Source organism: Gymnodraco acuticeps, unplaced genomic scaffold (genome assembly GCF_902827175.1).
Source record: "Gymnodraco acuticeps unplaced genomic scaffold, fGymAcu1.1, whole genome shotgun sequence".
NCBI classification, from domain to species: domain Eukaryota; kingdom Metazoa; phylum Chordata; class Actinopteri; order Perciformes; family Bathydraconidae; genus Gymnodraco; species Gymnodraco acuticeps.
In genome coordinates this window covers 1,864,045-1,883,823 of record NW_022991705.1, presented here as the reverse complement: position 1 = coordinate 1,883,823, position 19,779 = coordinate 1,864,045, and the positions used below count along the sequence as shown (strand labels likewise).

The 19,779-nt window shown below is 41.0% G+C and overlaps 1 protein-coding gene across 7 annotated transcripts in view; it reads right to left on the bottom strand.

Moving 5' to 3' along the window:
- The window catches only part of znf536 (zinc finger protein 536), a 242,453-nt gene that overhangs the window by 181,186 nt on the left and 41,488 nt on the right, over positions 1-19,779 (bottom strand). For 5 of the 7 annotated variants that reach the window (XM_034198876.1, XM_034198874.1, XM_034198873.1 and 2 more), the window contains exon 3: positions 9,916-10,006. The exons of the other annotated variants lie outside the window; for them this stretch is intronic. The gene's annotated coding sequence lies outside the window, so the exon portion shown is untranslated. The remainder of the gene's footprint in view (positions 1-9,915; positions 10,007-19,779) is intronic. 7 annotated transcript variants of the gene reach the window in all.

The window sequence follows — 19,779 nt, the reverse complement described above, 5'->3', positions numbered from 1 at the left end:
GTGTGTGTGTGTGTGTGTGTGTGTGACATGATTTTGCTGCGGCGTTGCTCCTTTCAGTTGCATAGTTGGGTGAGAAATACCAGTGGCAGAGGCTGCTGAGGCAGCGAAAGCATTTAATACTCAACAAACAGTTATCCAAGCCCATATCCAATAGCTAGACACAACTGTAATGTGACCTACATACTAAGTGAATAGGAATTTTTTTGTATGTAGGTTGGGGTGCAGTTGGGGGGGCGAAGTGAACAGAAGTCTTTCAAATGTCCGTAATACAAATATTCCTTTTAGCTCCCCTTCGCTTCCACTTTTTCTCATTCCTTAGCAAAAAAGAGAAGTACAGTAGAAAGTGACAGGACATATTGTGCCCTCCAAAGCATTGACTTCTCCCTCCTTTGTACATTTGACCCTCTGGAAGGAGGCATCTCTCTTTTTCAATCATTTTATGAAATCACAAGTTGAGGGAGGAACCATGTGATTTAGTTTGGATGTATCCGAGAAGGAAGCAACATCATTTTCTCTTTCTACTGTTCCATGTACATCTCTATTATATTGTAATTTCAAAAGCTTCAATTGTATCTTAATGAATGGAATATGACATATCAAGGCCTTGAAGGTTTGAATGTAAAAACACCTGTTTCGCCTGTACCTTGGCTTTTAAATAACAACAATATTTTTGGGAAAATCTATGGACTAACAATCTATCTCATCAGTTAACACTTTGACTGCATGGCTTGAGCTTAGTGTTTGGTGCCAAGCCATCAGGACACTGTGTTGCAGGGCACAGCATTAAAAACCCATTATGAATAACTTATACAGAAATGGACAGATTTGTTCCAGACACATTTTGATTTTTGGTCCCAGCCTCAAAGTTGATAAATGAATAAATGCATGCACGCACGCACGGACACACTCAAATACACAATCTGCCTGGCCACATCAACAGAGCAGGTGTCCTTAGTAATGCACCAGTGCGCACTTGGATCTCTGCATCTCCGAACAGAGGGAAAGAGGTAGAAGGGAGGAGCAGAGAAAGAAAGAAAAAGACAGTTAGAGGAAAGAAACAAATTAGCAGGGGTGGCAGGTGTGTGGTTTTTAGCTGCTGAAATGTTGAGGCATTCTGAGGATCCATCGCCAAACTAGAGGTAACCCAAACTACGTGCAAAATGTTGGCCCTCTGATTGACGTACCAGTAAAACTTGTTTGAATGCACCTCGTTTATTCGCTGGAGAACCACAGACTCATGCACTCATTAGTTTGGGAAAGATCAGAAACAGCGACATGATGTTTTTTTGGTATCCATATGAGGAATTATTTATCAGGAAGACAGGCCGCGAGGCCGACTGAGGAGAAACTAAGCAAAGAGACGCACTTAGCAAAGACCATGCCTTTGCCCCCTGCTGCGTCTCAGCTACATGCTACATAAATAACCATTATGAATCATGCTGTTTGGTCTCACCCTGCAAATACGATCCAGTTTCCATTTAGCCACAATGGTGATGAGCGAGCTTCCCTTCTGCAATGGCGCACCATTTTGACAAAAGCGACAACAAAACATGTAATGTGTTTATCTAGTCCTTTAAATTTGCCACAAAAGTACACAAATCTAGTAACTTTATCCAGTTTAGCTCCGTGTTCAGCACCGCCTGCCTAATAGGCTTGTATCCAGTCTAAACCTACACAGGGCCAGAGGGCAGACCCACAACAAAACAGCAGATGAAAAGACCAAATGCCGCTCAAACAACACCATTAGTTTGCACAAAAGAAGAAGCCTGAGAGGTTACCCATCTATTATGACGAATAAGACTCATGATCACATTTTGTCGAATTTGACCAAAACTTCAAGTCATGTACTGTACCACGTACATGACTTGAAGTTTCGGTCAAATTCGAAAACATGTGATTGGAAATATAAACGTGCCCATAAGGAATGCTCAATCATTGCATTAGCAGTGTTGTGGATGTCTGTGTAAACAGGCGTGTCAAACATACGGCTGACTGACGGCAAAGTGTACAAATTACAGAGAAGCTATAAACTGCACAACCTTTATGTATTTCTTACATTTTCAATGCAGGGTGATAACTTAACGTTCTTCCTTAATAGTTCCCACTTTAGTTTGTATGGTGGTGTGTCAATTCAGGTGGTCAGAATGAATACAAAGATGAGGCAATTAATGTAAAATCATTTCTAGATCTTGAAGTTGTTTTGATCATAACGTAAAATACTATACTGTTCAGTTCCAGATACCGGTGACTAAATGTGTTTGTAGATACAGTGTGATCCGTACGTTGTAATGCACATGTGTAAATGATCAAATTAGTCATTAAACTGATTAAATTGCACTTATTTTTCATGAGAAGTTACAGGTTGCTCATAATGTGAGCATTTTCACAATGTACTTTTTTGCACAAAAACATAACTATTTGGAGTTATTAATGAGTTATAATGTTATGATTTTACTGGTCCGGCCCACATGAGATCAAATGAGGCTGTATGAGGCCCCTGAACTCAAATGAGTTTGACACCACTGGCCTAGAAGCTTGTTGCCCTTCCTCTTTGGCATCAGTTCAGACACAAGGTCCTGGGTGGTTCACTCACTCAGCTTTCTGTGGCCTAAGAGATTACCAAACACAAACTTTATCCCGTGGCAAATCTACCCTTAGAGCGCGCATTTTTAAAACCTTGTAGCAGAAATCAAGCCTCCATTCAGGGAATCCCCTTTGTAAAACTTAAATACATCCCAATGTGTCCGTCAACAAAGGCCTCCACCCTTCCTCCTCGCTCTCCGTGACACACTAAGTTTAGGATTGTTCATCGGGCCCGTGGGTGGGTTTTTTCATTCTTTCCCCATTCTTCCTTTATTTTGCTCCTTCTTTAGAGCATTAGGGCGAGCGGCCATTGAACTACAAGCGCTACTATAAAAATTCATCAGGATTAAAATGACCTCACACACAAAATTAAAGTTCCCCGATGTACACAATAAGGGCTTGTATCTTTTTTAAGACATTCTCAGCTTCCTTGGGAACAGGATTGTTTCTTGACAAAGTGGTCTCTGCTCAACAATGAGCACCTTTCAGACGCACAGGGACTGCCTTTAGAGCTGCGGAGAGAGACGGATTTCACATATCAATCAAAAGAGGGAGGGTGGGGGAGAGAAAAAGGGCCCTCGTCTGGCGAGAGTGGTCCTTCAGGAACTATGAACAGATTCGAATGGAGTATATGCTTTTCTCTCTTACCGCCACTATTCATAATAACAGAGGAGTATAGTGGAGAGGGAGGGGAGTCCTCTTAACACGTTTTTCTCTTTTAGACTTGTCTTCCCTTATATGGGGGGCTGAAGTACGGACCCTCAGCCTGGCCCTGAAATAATAAGACTGTAGTGGATGCCTAGATTGTACAACATTGAAAAAAAGTTGCTTTGTGAAGAGGCCAAGAGGGGCCACTGTATTCAGTGTGTGTGCAAGCTTTCATGTTGTTGAGTTTGTACATGCAAGGCCTTGTGTGTGTGTGTGTGTGTGTGTGTGTGTGTGTGCGTGTGTGTGTGTGTGTGTGTGTGTGCATGTAAGTGTGTGTGTGTGTGTGTGCATGTACGTGTGTGTGTGTGTGTGTGTGTGTGTGTGTGTGTGTGTGTGTGTGTGTGTGTGTGTGTGTGTGTGTGTGTGTGTGTGTGTGTGTGTGTGTGTGTGTGTACGTGTGTATTGGGTGGTGGGGGAAGGGGGGGTGTCATTCCATTACACCTGCGCAATGGCATAATGAGCCCATGAGTGTGTGCACTGGGCCACAGCCACCCACTGCGCCAGCCATGCACACCACTGCCGCTAATCATGTTGAAAATGAATAAGGTGTCAGAGGAGGTAATTCACAGCTGTATTAAAGCACGGCAGCCCAGATATAAGGCACATAAAACAAATTAAATATAGTATTCTATTACGGAATACTTTTTGACAGCTGTATTAATGGCCGCACCTCAAAGGTCTTCTTATTAGGTCACCGGCTACATGTTTCACCTTCTCTTCTTTTGTGCCAGGGGTATTCACATCATCTACGACTCACAGCTCTCAGGAGTAAAAAGAGTAGAGTGTAGGGGAATTGGATAATATCTACAGAGTCAGTTTGGTGAAGTTATATCAGAGTCCTGTTCATATAAGAAAGCCGATCATATAGATAAGATTGTGCTGTGATTTATCATACTGTGTTGGACCACAAACATTTTATCACCATTTTCAGACGTGTACGCTGAAATGTTGCATGTATATCAAGAATGAAATGTTACATGAACTAAATAATGCATATTAGTATGTGGTTGCAGCCTTAGAGTGGTGCAGTAATGAGTCCTTAAACCCGGAGAAGACAAAGCATTTTACAACTTCCAGTTCCTTCATCTCAAAGTCAATGGTTTTGGTTAGGAGCCTGAAATAAGGTATCTGGTCAACACGTAATCGAATGGGGAAATCCATTTGCTTTTTGTCGAGGGAGCCATTGCGATGTTAACTTCTAAGTTGGCTTCCAAAAATACTTCATCACTTCATCACTCTATTGCAAATGTGGTCTTGTTCAAATGTATCCTCATGGCCTTTCTATTGCTGATTTGGACAATATACATGTTGACAGAACAAAGAACTATAAAACTAACAATTAAAATGCTACCCAATAACACTTAAGTGGAATTATTTTTAAAATAATTGCTGATTAAAACATGATGAACAAAGGTTTTGTTTTTTCTGAAGACACGGCTTTGCATGTTTAGGCAAAAATCCACAAGATTATCTTTTAAAGCTAGGAGTCACATTTAATTTTCAAACAATTGTAGCCAATTGTCAGATTACTAGCAGGCATCAATAAGGGAGGGAAAACCTGAGAGATTACCCCACGTTTGTTCATAGCCTTGCAAATTACATCAATTCAACCTGCTTAGACCTGAGTCTGACATTAAAGTAGATCTCAGTACAACAGGGAAAAAAAGTATTAGTATTCACTGCATGTATGTGTGGCAAATGTGTGCTATTTTTAAATAGGGATGCTGTGAAAGTGTGGAATTGGGGACAAGACAGCCTTGCACCGGGCCGTGACACAGACTTATGTTAAACCTAATTAGATCATGATAATAGCTTTAGGGCCCCAGTGATCAATGCTAGAGGTCTGTGGAGATGAACTTTCCTTAAGTTTCATGCCACACGCTGCTTGTACTCATTTTCATACACACACACACACACACACACACACACAAACCAGAGTGGTTTGCAGACAGTGTTATATGAAAGCATTATTTTAAATCTGCACATCATCTGTCTGTGTCAACGGTTAGCCATTCTCGTGTTAGTGCTGAATGAGTGTGCTTAGATCGATAATGTGGTCAGCGTTGGACTAATTCAAATTTGAAGTAGCGTGCATCGGCGCTAGATTCCCCGCCAATGTGATGGATATGATTAGGAATTCGTTAATATTGGAAACTTAAAACGCCTGTCTGTCAACACCTTAGTCCACCAAGCCTCTCCCATAATGCAATGCACCCACGGTGTCTCCTCACCGCATTTTCTGAGATGCTTTCTGTCAACAACCTGATGGTAGAGGCTAGTTTACCGCTCGCAGACTCCTCAGATCACTCTCGCCGAAGACAAAGAGGATTCCTTATGCTTCCATTACTATCTAATGTAATTTATGTAATGTAATAATTTCAACACGTCTGCTGACATGTAAGCTAGCTAGCTTGTGATTAGTCTTGATACCGGATGCTTTGGGAATCCCTGCACGTATCAGTTGTGGATGCACGAGTTGTTAACTCTGGAAGCGTCCTCCTTCTGCTGACGTCTTTGTATCCCAGGAGCACTTACAGGAAGCAAAAAGGGTCAAAATACAGATGCTAACTGAACAACCTACAGTAGATGAAATTTGATTGTATGATGTTTAACTAAATCTCCTTTGGAACCAACCATCTTGGGTTTTTACGAAAACTCAACCGACCATGAAATATTCAGAAAAAAACTCTTTCATCAAGGAGAGTGGTGTTCGTGTTAAATTAAGAAAATAATATTCACGTGACAATTATGTTATAGTTACGTTATGACTCATTCATCTTCACCCTAACTTCACTTGTGTTTGTTGAGTGGTCACATTCCTATTTGAAATAAACAAAGATATTTTGCTATACCTAAATTACGTTTTTTTCTTTGGTGAATTGTCTGTTTTACATCATTAACCACATGTTTGATTTGATTATGTTAAAATTGTGAGTGATACGAAAGATATTGGTCGTAATTTAAAGTATAGGAACAAACAACATGTATGGTGATATGCATTAGAGGACTTGCTGACTTTAGTGTGACACGGTTGTACATGATTATTGCGTGTGTGTGTGTGTGTGTGTGTGTGTGTGTGTGTGTGTGTGTGTGTGTGTGTGTGTGTGTGTGTGTGTGTGTGTGTGTGTGTGTGTGTGTGAGAATGCAGTATTTGTATGTAGAGTATTGGTCAGGCCTCATAAACCTAAAACATAAAGGATTTCATAAACACTGCTATTTGCCAGAGGTCAATTTGATTCATAGTCTATTAGTGCTGGGTCAGTTTGTCTTTTCAGCGGCAGTACCCGGCCCATTCCAGTTTGACATGCTGCCTATTCACTGCCAAGCACTGACATTACAAGCAGTATTCAAAAAAAGGTCCACAGTTGATTGAATTCCATTGATACAATGTTGAACATTTGGAAATAATACAGTTTCATTTTCATTATATGCCTTAGTTGCTGTCAGGGAGGAACTCATTCTATTGGAAGATGAAAACAGATCGAAACATTTCCTAAATGCCCAATCTCAACCAGATGTATCCATAAAACACACTGTCTAGACAAAAGTGTAATGAATGACATAATGATCCCCTGAAACCTTCGAACAAATAAAGGTTTAACATCATTTAAGATACAATCTCCCTGAGAGAAGAAGGCATCCGTCTGCTCGGTGTTGAATGGCCGAGTGTTAAGCTTTCCATGGCGACATCTATCTCTCGCCACCACCTTGAGGGCATCTCTTAAGCAGAAGAATTTAGCCATTATGTGGCATTAACCTCATTAGAAAACACTCTTTAGCTGTTCCAAGATAAAATTGATTTACAGCTGCCATTTCCACCACAGCTCTCGATCAATGGTTAAACTATCCCTTTTATGGCCCTGCACACACTCTCTGCTCTTTTCTCCAGTTTTCTTTAACTGCCCTTTAATTTCATTGCAACCCTCCACTCTTGTGCCAGGTATGTAGTCACAGAGTGGAAGCGAGATTTCCCCGATGTATCCATGGTCATATAGGGGACTTGACTACATTTTTTTTAGAGTGGAGAAACACGACTGGATCTATGGCAGATTCCTTGAACCAATTAGGCACCATGTTGCTGTCTTGGTCTTTTTTATCGATGTGGGAGTCTCGTCATAGTCAGCTACATTTGCTTGGGTGGTCTTAATTGAGGTTTTATCTTAACATAATGTTGTAGTGTTTTTCTTTCCACTCTTATCAAGGTTGTTGTAGTTATTCACAATTTAGGAATGTGATTAGCCTACGCAGCTGCAGATGTATGAACATTTAAAAAGTATATATTTGAGAAGTTAGGGTTAGGTTAGGGTTATTATGGCCTGGATTGTGTAAGTATATGGGGGTTAGGTGTCAACTGTGATTTATCATGGAAAAGCCTACCAGCACCTGTTAAACATAGACCCCTAAAATAATATTAACCCTAACCCTGGAATAAACAATCATGTATGTTGCATTCATTTACAATGACAGTAGGTTATAATCTCTTAAAACTGAAAATGGGAATTTAGCAGCTAACAGAGTCAAATCCACCATCAAATTGGCCTGATTGAGGTTATATTTTAACAAAAAAAATGTAATTGAGGAGTTAGGCTTTTATGGCCCTGATCTTGTAAGTATATGGTGGTTAAATTGGTGTCAACAGGGATTTTCTTTATAGGAAAGCATACACATAAACTCGGACAGGTAGTTATATGTCTTTGAACGTGGCCTACCAGTGAGATTAGAACCCTAAACACAAACACTATCCCTAACCCTAGGAGATAGTATGTTGTTCGAGTTTGCAATAGAAGGAGGTTATGGTATCATAAAAGAGAACATGGGAGTTAAGCGACTAACATAGAGAACAAAACACAGTCCATGCCTAGGAATGATTTGAGATGCAACTGAAAGCACTTTCAGTTAAGATTATAAATAAGTATAAAAGTGTGGCTAATGAAGTTTTTTTGTTTTATTTTGAAGATTCACGAAGCAAAGTTTTGCAGATGCCCGTTTCTCTATTACCACATGAAGCTGATGGGTAAAGCTGTGTAAAGCTAAGCCAAGCAGAAAATTCACAATCTATGTGGGCGTGGCCAAATGTCAGTATATGCCCGCCCACCTCTGACAGCTCAGGTTTATGTGGACGTTTAAGCAAAACACTCAACGCTGTATTTCTTTGACAAATCAATACGACCACCATTTCAGCTCTCCTTCCTTGCCTCCCTGCCTCCTTCTCGCGCTCGCTCCTTTCTCATCTCCCTCTGTCTGGGAGAATTGATCCGCATGGATGGAATGATATCAAGCGACGGATAGAGTGATACGCCCCGCTCCCCTCCATCCTGCCCTCCTTTCACCGCATTTTTGACACATAAATAAAATATGTGGCCTTTTTTGTTTCAATTCGCCACGGCGTTAGTTCTGAGGAGGGAATATGGTGCGCGGGCTCACATGGAGCTGTTGGTAGACAAGAGGAGCTGAGAGTCGGCTGGTTGCCATCACTCACTGTTCACAGGCGCCCTACAAAATCCCCTGAACTTTCCGACACATGCATTTGTTAGAGTGACACAGTCAGATTCTAAAGAATGGCATTAGAAAATAATGTGAGCGCTAAATTATTCAGGCTTTTTTTTTTTGGCTTCACTTTACAACCCCACACAGCCTTGCACACACACGAACACACAGACTATATATAAAAATATATTTATCCTCCCGCTCATGTCAGAGTTATAGCAAATCCATTTAGTGTCAGCGTCCACATTTGGCAAAGGAAACGATGAGAGAAGGTGCTGGGAGGGGAACTCTGAGATGCCAAAGCAGCACTGCAGTCAATCCTAACTTTAATATAAACTGAAATGAATCACGACCCCGGCTATCAGGCGCTGCTATTAACAGACCGATGCTACATGTTCATCCACACCTTGGCTAGATATTCCTGACATGACAGCAAAGGCATTTCCACAGCAGGACAAGAAATAGACACTGGGTGAACTAACCTCGCGTCCTCAGGGCACGTCAGGGTTTCCACTCCGGGACAAAGGCTTTAACTTCTCCTCCGAATCCCTCAACAGTATACATAAATATTATCTAAGCCTTTCTCACTATATAGCTTCTGGTCTGGACACTGAAGACAAAAAAAAACTAGGGAGAACCAGCTTGGATTTAAAGACAGACGCAGTAACACCACTACAACGGATACTTAATTGGATTAAATAGGAATTATCTGTTGATATGCAGGTCGTCTTCATCACATATAACAGGTGTCCCATAGTGAAAAAACTGAAACGTTGACATTAATTAAATGTATTATGTCAAAACATGTCACATTACTGCATTAGGCTAGTTGAAAGCAATAATATTAAGTTGAACCTAATACTTAATATTTAAACGTTTATATTATTATATGTCAAGTCGATGTTTCAGTTTTTTCAGTGCAGCCAACAGTATGTGTCATTATCTTCATCATCGTCATCATCACCCACACAGATTGCATCATGGCGTGAAGAACCTGCTGTCACCAAGCTCACTTTTTTTCCACTTAACCTTCACATGCAAGAATACATATAAATACCTGAAAGCATTGTACAATTTTACCCCCTCCCCCCACCTCCTACCCCTATTTCCCTCCTTCCCCAGAAAGCCCTTAGTCACCTCAGACAGTGGGTGTGGTGGGGGGGTTCCTTGGACAGCGTGACAGCCCCGTTGAGCTTCAGCTCCGCTACTGGTCGGCACTCAGGGAGCCCTGGGAGAGAGAGAGAGAGAGAGAGAGAAGGGGGGGGGGGGGGTAGAGAGGGAGAAGATAAGAAAAGTGCTGAGTTCACCGCCACCACAGCTCCCCCTCCCTCCCCCTTCTCTCTATGCTTGGAGCATCCCCTCCTCGGGAAAGGGGTTTCCCCCTTTGGAAAGAGGAGGGGGAGGTGCTGCATGCTGACTCGCTGCTATAACCTCCAGCTCCTTCTACACCTGCTCCACCAGCCTGTACACCTTCCATTACAGTCTCTGTGTTCAGGCCCCATGTCCCCCTGTTTGTCTGTCTGTTCGTCCGTCAGCAGAATAATGGACACATTAATGAGATGATTCTAATGTAACTTAGAGGAAGTGTATAGCAGAGGTCGAGGAAGAAATAAAACAATTGCAGGTCAGAATCATAGGGCCTTTTTTCTGCATTTATAAAGCGTCAGAATATAGCAATATGTGTTTCTGACTAGGAAAATGCCCCCTCAAGATTGAACAACAGCTAGCCATTCTAGTTTTTAATTACACATACTCCAAAAATAATAAGCTATTTCCTTATTCCATGTTTGAACCAAACCTCATAATTATGAAATTATTATTAATATTTACAAGAAAAGGGAAACGTCTGCAGACATTCCTTCATTTGCTGTTGGTCAATATATCCTTAGTTAATCACATGTTGTCTTAATCTCCTCCAATACCTAGCTCTAAACTAATGTTTTAAATCAGGGAGCAATGATTTATTTATGTTTAATCATTTTATTGTTTTATGTAGTTATTTCCCTTAAAAACACTTTTAAGACAGGCCTAATAAAATAACAAAAGTTAAAAAGCAGAGTACGTCAGGAAAAGAATCTCCAGTGACTGCTAATCGTATAATTTCTCTTTAAATACATAATATTCATCACTGTATTGTAACAAAGTGTTACCCAATTCCAAGTCTTCCGTCAGCAAAGCCTGTGAAACTAACTTGCTCTCCACTCATTTGTTTTAAACCTCTAAACTCCCCTTGAACACTAAAAAGGAAAAGATAAAAAAATGTACACTCACATATTCCATGCAATGAATATCCCGGTCATTAAGCAACATTTTGACACCTCCGTTATTTACTACCCGGACCGTTTTCCCACCTCGTTTAATCAGACTTTACTGAAAAACCCGCTGACTCAGAGAGAACCCTTCTTTCTTTCTCTCTGCTTTGTTTATGTGTATCTCCTTCAGCTCCATTCTCTTTGCTTACTTACTCATATTTTCCAAAATGTCTCTTTCACATGTGTGTGTGTGTTTTTTTTCGGTGGGGCCTCGCCACAGAAACATCAGAAAAGAACAAATAAGTAAAGCAGAGTGTTTACCTCCGACATGAAAGCCTGCAGCTTTCAAAGGCAGAGAAGGTCTCGGCTATGTGTTGTAACCACCAGATGCTGAGCAGAGCATTATCGCAGGTGATAAAATGTGGAACTTTGTGATTTTTGTACGTGTTCTACCAAAGCAGCTATCGCAACCCCGCTCCCCGTCATGCGTCGGAGGATGATATTTAAAGTGGAGCACACCGTTTTTGCCTTAGAAGTGGTTTACCTTCGATTTTCTCTTCTGGGAAGAGATCACTTGAGACAGGAGGGGGAGGCGGATTGAAGGGAATTAGATGTGGCTCAATACAAGTTATCTTTAATGGAGGGATCCTGGGTGGAGGGATTCCAGAGAAAAAAAGAAATGAAGGAGGAAAAAAGCAAGTGAAGGGCGGGAGAAATAACTAGATGTAAAGTGTTGACAGCTGTGTTTGGAAAGGTCCGACTCTGGGGTCAGGTGTCAATGAACACAAACAAATGTTCACACGGAACACAGATATTAGCGTCCCTCGCTAACTAGCTCCTGAGCTCTTTCTATCACACTCATTTATCTACCAATAAGCAGTATTTTATTTCCCCGTACAACCGTTCATTTGACATTCTATTTTTACTTGCATATAGTTAACACAGCAGAAGGAGCCTTTTTCATTGCATGTCTACACTGTAGCTGTGCATATGACAGTAAAGCCCTTTGAACTGGAAGCTGGATGTAATGTTCTTCTTGTCACTGCGGCCTTCTGATTCTCTCCGTTTGAAAAGCTGCTCCCTACACCAAATAAAACATACAAAGGGTGTATTAAAGCTACACCCTGATGTGTACTCTCTCTATTCCTGTAGAACCCTTCCTCCTCACAAACACAGGGTCAAATCATTACACTGCACCCTCACCCGCACTAGTTTACCTCAGTGCAGCTACAGTAAACCACACCAACATTTAACACCTCGCATTTGATTTAAAGGGTAAACCTTTTATTTGCTTGTAACCTGACGTTATTTAGTTAATTGTCCCACATTTTAGCACAGCCAACACAAGTATTCGTTTGTATTGTTGAGTTACATTGGTCATTGGGGAAAGTTACTTCCTGGTTCAGCAAAAGGAGTGGTTGAGGACTGATACATACTGCAAACAGCCAATTGGGACAAATTGGGACAAACCACATGCTTCATTTTCAAAGGGGGGGATTTGGGTTTTGTCAGTATCTGTTCATTTGAATTACCCCTTTCTTGCTATTTGTTTTTTCCAAGCCACTATATATATGTTCCTTGTGTTGTCATTGTGGCAGATTGGTTTGTTCAGTTAACACCTGGTTAGCTGCTGTTATATTTATCACACTGAAACATTGACTTTAATTAAATGTATTTTCAACAGTTTAAATAAAACTATTTGGTTCGACTTAATGTTATGCATAATACATTTAATTAAAGTCAACGTTTCAGTTTTTTCAGTGTAAAGTTATTTTATGTGGATGTCTTCGATAGAGCTAGTTAATGAAAGATTTGTGAAAAAACTGTTTCTTTAAACAACTCCTGTGTCCTGTTGCCTTACTGCTTGTTCCCTAACACACACACACTCACACACATTGGGAGAAGTCATGAGGAAATGGATGCCCATGTTTTGTGGGACCACCTGTTCATGCTGGATACAAGTCTAAGAACCCAGTAAGGGTTAACCCTCATTGTGAGAGGGAGCCAGAATGGTGTGTGTGTGTGTGTGTGTGTGTGTGTGTGTGTGTGTGTGTGTGTGTGTGTGTGTACAACTTCATACATGAATGTGTGTGTGTGTGTGTGTGTGTGTGTGTGGGTGTGTGTGTGTGTGTGTGTGTGTGTGTGTGTGTGTGTGTGTGTGTGTGTGTGTGTGTGTGTGTGTGTGTGTGGTGTGTGTGTGTGTGTGTGTGAGTGGCAGACTGGCTCATGTTGTCCGGCTGTGAGGGAACAGACAGACACACGCACACACACACGTACACACACACGCGCGCACACGCACACACGCACACACACACACACACACACAAAATCACACTCACACTCACACTTAATCCTATGCACATTCCATTGGGAGCATCTTTCCTCTACATCAGCCATTCCAAACTAGTGTACCTGATCTAAAAGAATAAGAAAGATTAAATAAATAAATGATTTTTCACTTTCACTTCAAGGCTTAATTAATTTAGAATATTGATCAAAAGCAAATTAATTGTATGCAAAAATGTACTGAAGATTATTCAAATGTAATACATATAGACTTTGTAAACTACATAATTGTTTTCCAACTCTTTCTAGAACAAACTAATATTCTGCTAACTGTTTCAACACATGCCAGTCAACAGGACCACACACACAAACACACCACCTTGAATCATGGCACCTCTCATCATTCTCATAAGTGTCTGAAAATAGGGGGACGTGCCATCCCTTAACTCCCCCCCGCCCACCCCAACAAATAATCACCTCCTGGGAGGCAACGAGACGGAGAAAAAAAAATAGCAATCTCGTCTTTCAAGCGAAAGGGGAAAAATATTTTAAGGGGCAATGAATTTCGTGCAGCTGAATAGGATGTTGGTACATGTTTTACTAAAGGAAATATAATGGCAGACTATTATTAGATCACATTAATCATGAGTGTGCCAAAGGCAGTGACAGCCGCGCTGAAAAGGATTGAAAACGCTGGTAATGGATATAAATTACCCATTGTGTGATAAAAGGATTTTTTCTTCACTAAGAAGGTAAAAAGGAATAAAAACACTGAAAGAGCCACTAAACGCTGTGTGTTCATATTTGCATGTGTATATGTGTACGTGTGTGTGAGTGTCCTGTGAGTGTGTAATATGTAATAATACGGGGTTATCAGTGCAGGATTAACATTTTAAGGGAATCAGATAGTGACAGTGAGGCCTTGCATTAAAAGGCGCCGGCGACAGAAAAGAGGGAAGGATTAAAAACAGATTAAATTGGTTTGTAGTGATGGAGATGAAAGGAAGGAGGAAGGGGTGGGGGGGAAGGAGAGTGTGTTTTGACAGAGGTCTGTCTGGCTTTTGGCACGGTGATAATGAGTCACATCTCCCATGCACTGTTATTTATCACCGACTTGGCTCACAAACAAAAGATCAATAATTTTGAGCAAATCTAATGTTGTCGTCGCCGCTAATGCGGTCGTCCATCACATCTGCCATCTCCACCAAGGAGATGGACTGATTCCCTGTTTATTTGGAGATCAAATGCAATTATATCACATGGTTCTAATAACAGAGGAAACCCCCCCTCCCTACGTAAATATGTGTGGCGCCTTGGATCATGCCCATGCATATGTATATATAGATATACAGACATGCACAAAGGTGTCACGTATGTGTAAATGATAATATATGTATCGAATGGGCGATGAGTTGCTGTGCCGTTTTTCCGCATCAATCTTCATTTCTTCCTCAGACCTTGCCTTTGAAATATGAAGTGTGTCAACGGCCCGTCCCCCCGCAACACAGGAGGCACGCAAACATCCGTCAAAGCAACACACCCGATGTTCACCAGTTAGCCCCGCAGCACAAAGAGATGAGAAGACAGCAGATCCTTCAATGACAACTAGCCCTGGGTGAGACACTTTCCAGCCACCTGAACTCAATCAGGCCCCGGTGGAGGCAGCATTTGGGTATATCATTTCATCTCCGTCCCCTTATTCACTCGAGGTGCGCTTGATTTATCTTGCGCGCAGGAACGCAAATCGCATTTGGAATCCAACATCGCTTTTGTTACGAATATCTACATAGCAGCTGCTTGTTATGGTCCTTCGCAAGGGCCGTCCGAGGTGCAACCCACTGGATCCACTCTCTGTATCGTTTCTACCAACTGTTGGCTTTGTGTTTAAGACTCCTGTTGTGTTGGGGTCAAATCTGACCAATTTAGTAGTTTCATCAATCATAAATATTGTGTTTTACATTTGATTGCTTCAAGGCCTCATGATAACCTCTACATACGCCATTTGAACATATACAATTGCTGATCACCACTTTCATTGCATTTTGAGTGGTTTAGTCAACTTTGTTACCTGTCAAAAATGGCCGCCATATGAAATGAATGGGTTAAATCTAAAACCATGTTAATTTTGGAATACATTTTCAGTGTCTATTCTTTCTATATTCACTGCAGTTATTCATGAAAACCAGTACTGAGTTAGTGTTTACAGCTTTAAAGGGTGTTAATAATATTTTAAGATGATTAATGTTTTTTGTGTTAATGTGGGAGCAGTTAAAAAAAGGCCGATCAAATTTGACCGGGAACACCAAAGTAAGGGAGGAGAAACGACCACGACAGGAGGGTTACATCCTTTTGGTATCTTCTTGAAAGTCTTTGGCACACCACATTCAGAAGCACCCCCAGCGCTATGACAGTAAAGCAAGTGGCAGGTGTAAGGCACTAAGCTCCTTCTCCTTCTCCCTGGGTGAGGTGTGAGGAGCAAAACAATGACAGACAAAGGTCAACTGTCCTACAACGACCCACCCGCCGAGGTGTTGACCTGCCGAAAGCACCCCCCGCGGCAAAAGGAAGGAAGTAAGGAAGTAGGAACAGACAGAAAGAGTCCTTAAGCAAGCAAAGACCTAAAGAGAGTCCACAGTAGAAACCAAGAAAATGACCAATATTAACCCAAAAAAGCAAAAATATTCTATGAATGTAATCTGACGGGTGATGAGTCATACCATCTTTCATCAGCAAGGTTTTCCCAAGTGTAAATTGAAATTCTCCAGAGCCCTAGGTGACGTTTTCTTTGATTGATTTTATTATTTGTAATGGATTTTTAATTGGTTGTTTTCATTTTTTAAATGCTAATTTATGTAAGTCATGTATTTGAAAGACGCTATACAAAAAATCAAACTTTCTTTGCCTCGAAATTCCACCAAAAAGGATCCTAGTTAAAACAATAGTGAGGAAACACTTGGTTTGTCTTTCTTGATGAATGACTGACTGAATCAATTATGTTGGTAGACCATTCAAGTAATTCTTTCAACACTACAATGCACATAGCAACTGTGGGTAATGTTTCAATTTTGAAGTTGTCTCCATTTCAACAGGCTCGTATCAAAATCAGTTTTATGTGAAGTGTTTGGTAAAGGAGGTCAGGACCTTGGCAGGGGAGGTAATAAAGCCTTGACATAAGGCAGAGAGCAGGGAGGCACAACATGACCCAGAGCAACCCAAGGCACCTCCTGACTCCACCTAATTCTCTCTCTCCCTGGGTCTTTCTTCCCCACTGTTAACCTATCCAGACACCTACAAGCATGGCAGACGTCCTCCATGTTCAGAGCAGTGTCAGGGCACCGCTTAAAGGTCAACTGTCCCTAGGAATCCATGAAGAAATTGGCAAGGATTGGCCTCATTTACCAATATCTAAGTTTCTCCTTGAATATGTTCTTGAGAAAGGTCCTAAGATAATTCTAGGTCAGGTTTATGACTCAGGTTTGACCACAAAACTGTTACCAATGTTACCACTGAATAATTGTTTTTTAATAATGAATCCCATTGTCCCAATGAATCGACAGCTTATCCTTATTATCAAGTAAATACCCGCCAATCCAAATGAAAGGGCATGAAACTATTATTTGAATGCAAGCAAAAAGGCAACGCTATACGTGAAAAAGACAACCTCGCCATAAATGCTGTTAAGTGTTGTTTTCGAGGAGCGGGCCTTGGAGTCACAGAGCGGCTGTTATAAATAGCCCACAAATGCATGCAGGGATCGTCACCTAAACAGTTTCCTTCCTCCTGTTTAATTGACATCCGTATATCAGTGGTAAAAATGCAAATACACAGAGACAAACGTGTTGTTAATGACACAGCTGCACACACTCATCAGTTCACTGGAACAACAGTGACACAGGTTTGCACAAACACATATATATAATAACAGGTCACTGATTCACCCCGACTGACTACGCCGAACCACACGCTCGTTTTGATCCGTCTCTTGAGATATATTCGCACATGCAGCGGAAACGCGTCAGAGCTGCAAAGGTTAGGTATGTCTTTGCTGAATATGTAATAATTCACTAGTGAAGCGTGAATCCAAGTATCGCTCTAATGACCACCTTCTATGTTGTCATAATCATTATTGTCACTGTCAGCATCACTATCATCATCAACACCGTCATGTGTAATCATCGAGCCCATCACAAGACTTCTTATTGCAATGAATGTAACACTGGCCATGGTGGACGGTGATGAAGCTCTATCCATGTCTGCAGCACGTTAATAACCGCTAACCACAGTAAGAGTGTTTGGTATAATTGGACATTGTACTGATACATGTAAGAGAACTCAATTAAATGTTACATCCAGTGGTAATAGCCATGCATTTGTGTTTGCTAGTATCTGGTCAAGTTCGGATTTGGCAATGATATTGGCAGGGTTTTTAGTTTCCGAACCCTTACTATAGTTACGTTAACAGAACCACAGAGTATTAGGTCTATACAAATGAAGAGGGAAGACGTTTTTTTTTCTTTTTGCGTTTTGAGAGTAAAGTCAACAGGTGGACAATAATGTTGAGAATAACGTCAACGTTTCAGTATAAGTAGGCATAAGAGAAATCAATCAGAGGAAGTTGGGTCTATTTGGTTGTTCCAAGATTAAATTGGAAAGGTTGGGAGTAAGGTTAAAATACCATTTGCTCAAATGGTTATAGCAAAAGGTTTTGCTGCTTTATTTTTTCTTTGTTTCTCTTTGCTATGTTTATTGAAGGTTTGTACTGTATCATCCTATGACTGTCAAGATCACGGTGATGACCTGTCTTTAACAACGTTGACATATTTTGCTTTGCTGATTTATTTTTTAAATCTGCATTTTATTTCAGATTTTTTTTGTGGCTTGTCTCCCATGGTGGCAGCATTTAGCGGTGAGGAAATCCTCTGACACGTATAATCTACTTCAGACTGACATCAGCCAGCGTTGCTATCGCAGCCTCCCTATCTCTCGGAGCAGAAGCGAGCAGCGAGCAGTCTGGGAGCCGGGCTAGACTGACACCGCAGCCTTTAGTTCCCAGCACCTAACGCTCACATATCGCCCATGGGATTTCACCGCACTAAAGAGTCATGTCAAAGATCTCGACAACGTGTGACGTCTCCCTCAGCCACTGCTGTCATGTTCCCTCTGCTCCTCACTTCCATTCTTTTTTTTCAAGCCTCTCTTGAGTCGGGTTTGAGTGTTTTAAGTTGTCATTTTTCTTTAAACACACATATCAAAGCCAGGAGTAAAGGGTGGAGGAAAAAGACAGATGTTTCTCTTTATGCCTTTCTACTCAAGTACAATAAGGCTTTGCAAAGGGAAGAGAGGGCTAGAGAGGAGTGAAAAGACATTTCCAAAGATCTTTTTGCAATCCACATCCTTTCTCCTGACGACTAGCAATACATCATTTGTATTGATGCAATATTAAATTTCAATATCGCATGTCAAAAGGTACAAAATGATAGATCATAGCCTAACTAAATGAATTATTAAAGGCCTACCCCGGCTAAGCTATTGGCTTCTCTTACAATCAGCTGTGTCAGGAGAGTGCAGTTGGTGATACTGGCAGCATTTCAAAGCTTTGTCATTTCTTTTTTTTTCTAGTTGCATCCCAGCATTCTTAATCAAGCTTTCTGTCACTTATTAATGTTCCCAAGGAACTCAAAACCACAGATCTTTCCCTCCAAATAATCAGAGGCTTAACTCACGTCCTTTTATTTCTCCGGGAAAATGTATTTAAAAAAATAAATGAATAAAGTCATAATTAAATATTGAATATTGAACTGATAAGGATAAGAAAATGCTGAGCTTTGTTAAGAGCTGAGAAGAAAGCAGAGCGCCGATATGGCAGAGGCGGTGACTCATTCTGTGTGGTATGATTTATGTGTTCTTTATGTGCTCTGCGACCCTGTAAGTTTATCTCTATATTCCCTGTCTGATAGACTGACTCCTCGGTTGTCTCCATGCCTTGACACAATAAGACTGTGTGCCGGACGTGACGGTTGATTCTAATTTACAACCCGAGTCAAAGGTTGCATCTTTAATGCCTCATCAATTCGCGGCTGTCGGGAAAAGAGAGGAGAACAGAGGAGAAACGAAAAGAGGATGGAAAGGGACATTTCCTCAAGGAACGAGGTGATTCAACAGGCACTTTTCTAACCCTAACCCTAGGACATGAAAACCGTTCTGACATCATGATTGTCCTGGAATTTTCTAAAGAAATGAAAGGCTGAGATAATCTAAAGTCCATCTTCAAACCTTCTTAAGCTTAAGAGTTGTTTTCTAAGCATCGTAAATGAAGATGCACTTGGAAATACTCAAACCAATCTGAAAGAGGATCAGAGCTTCTCAAAATCCAGAACCTGCACAAGAAAAACAACCTTTTGATTTATGCTTCCATTGTTTTAGGTGGACTTTTTCATTCTTTCAACACAGATCAATTACATAT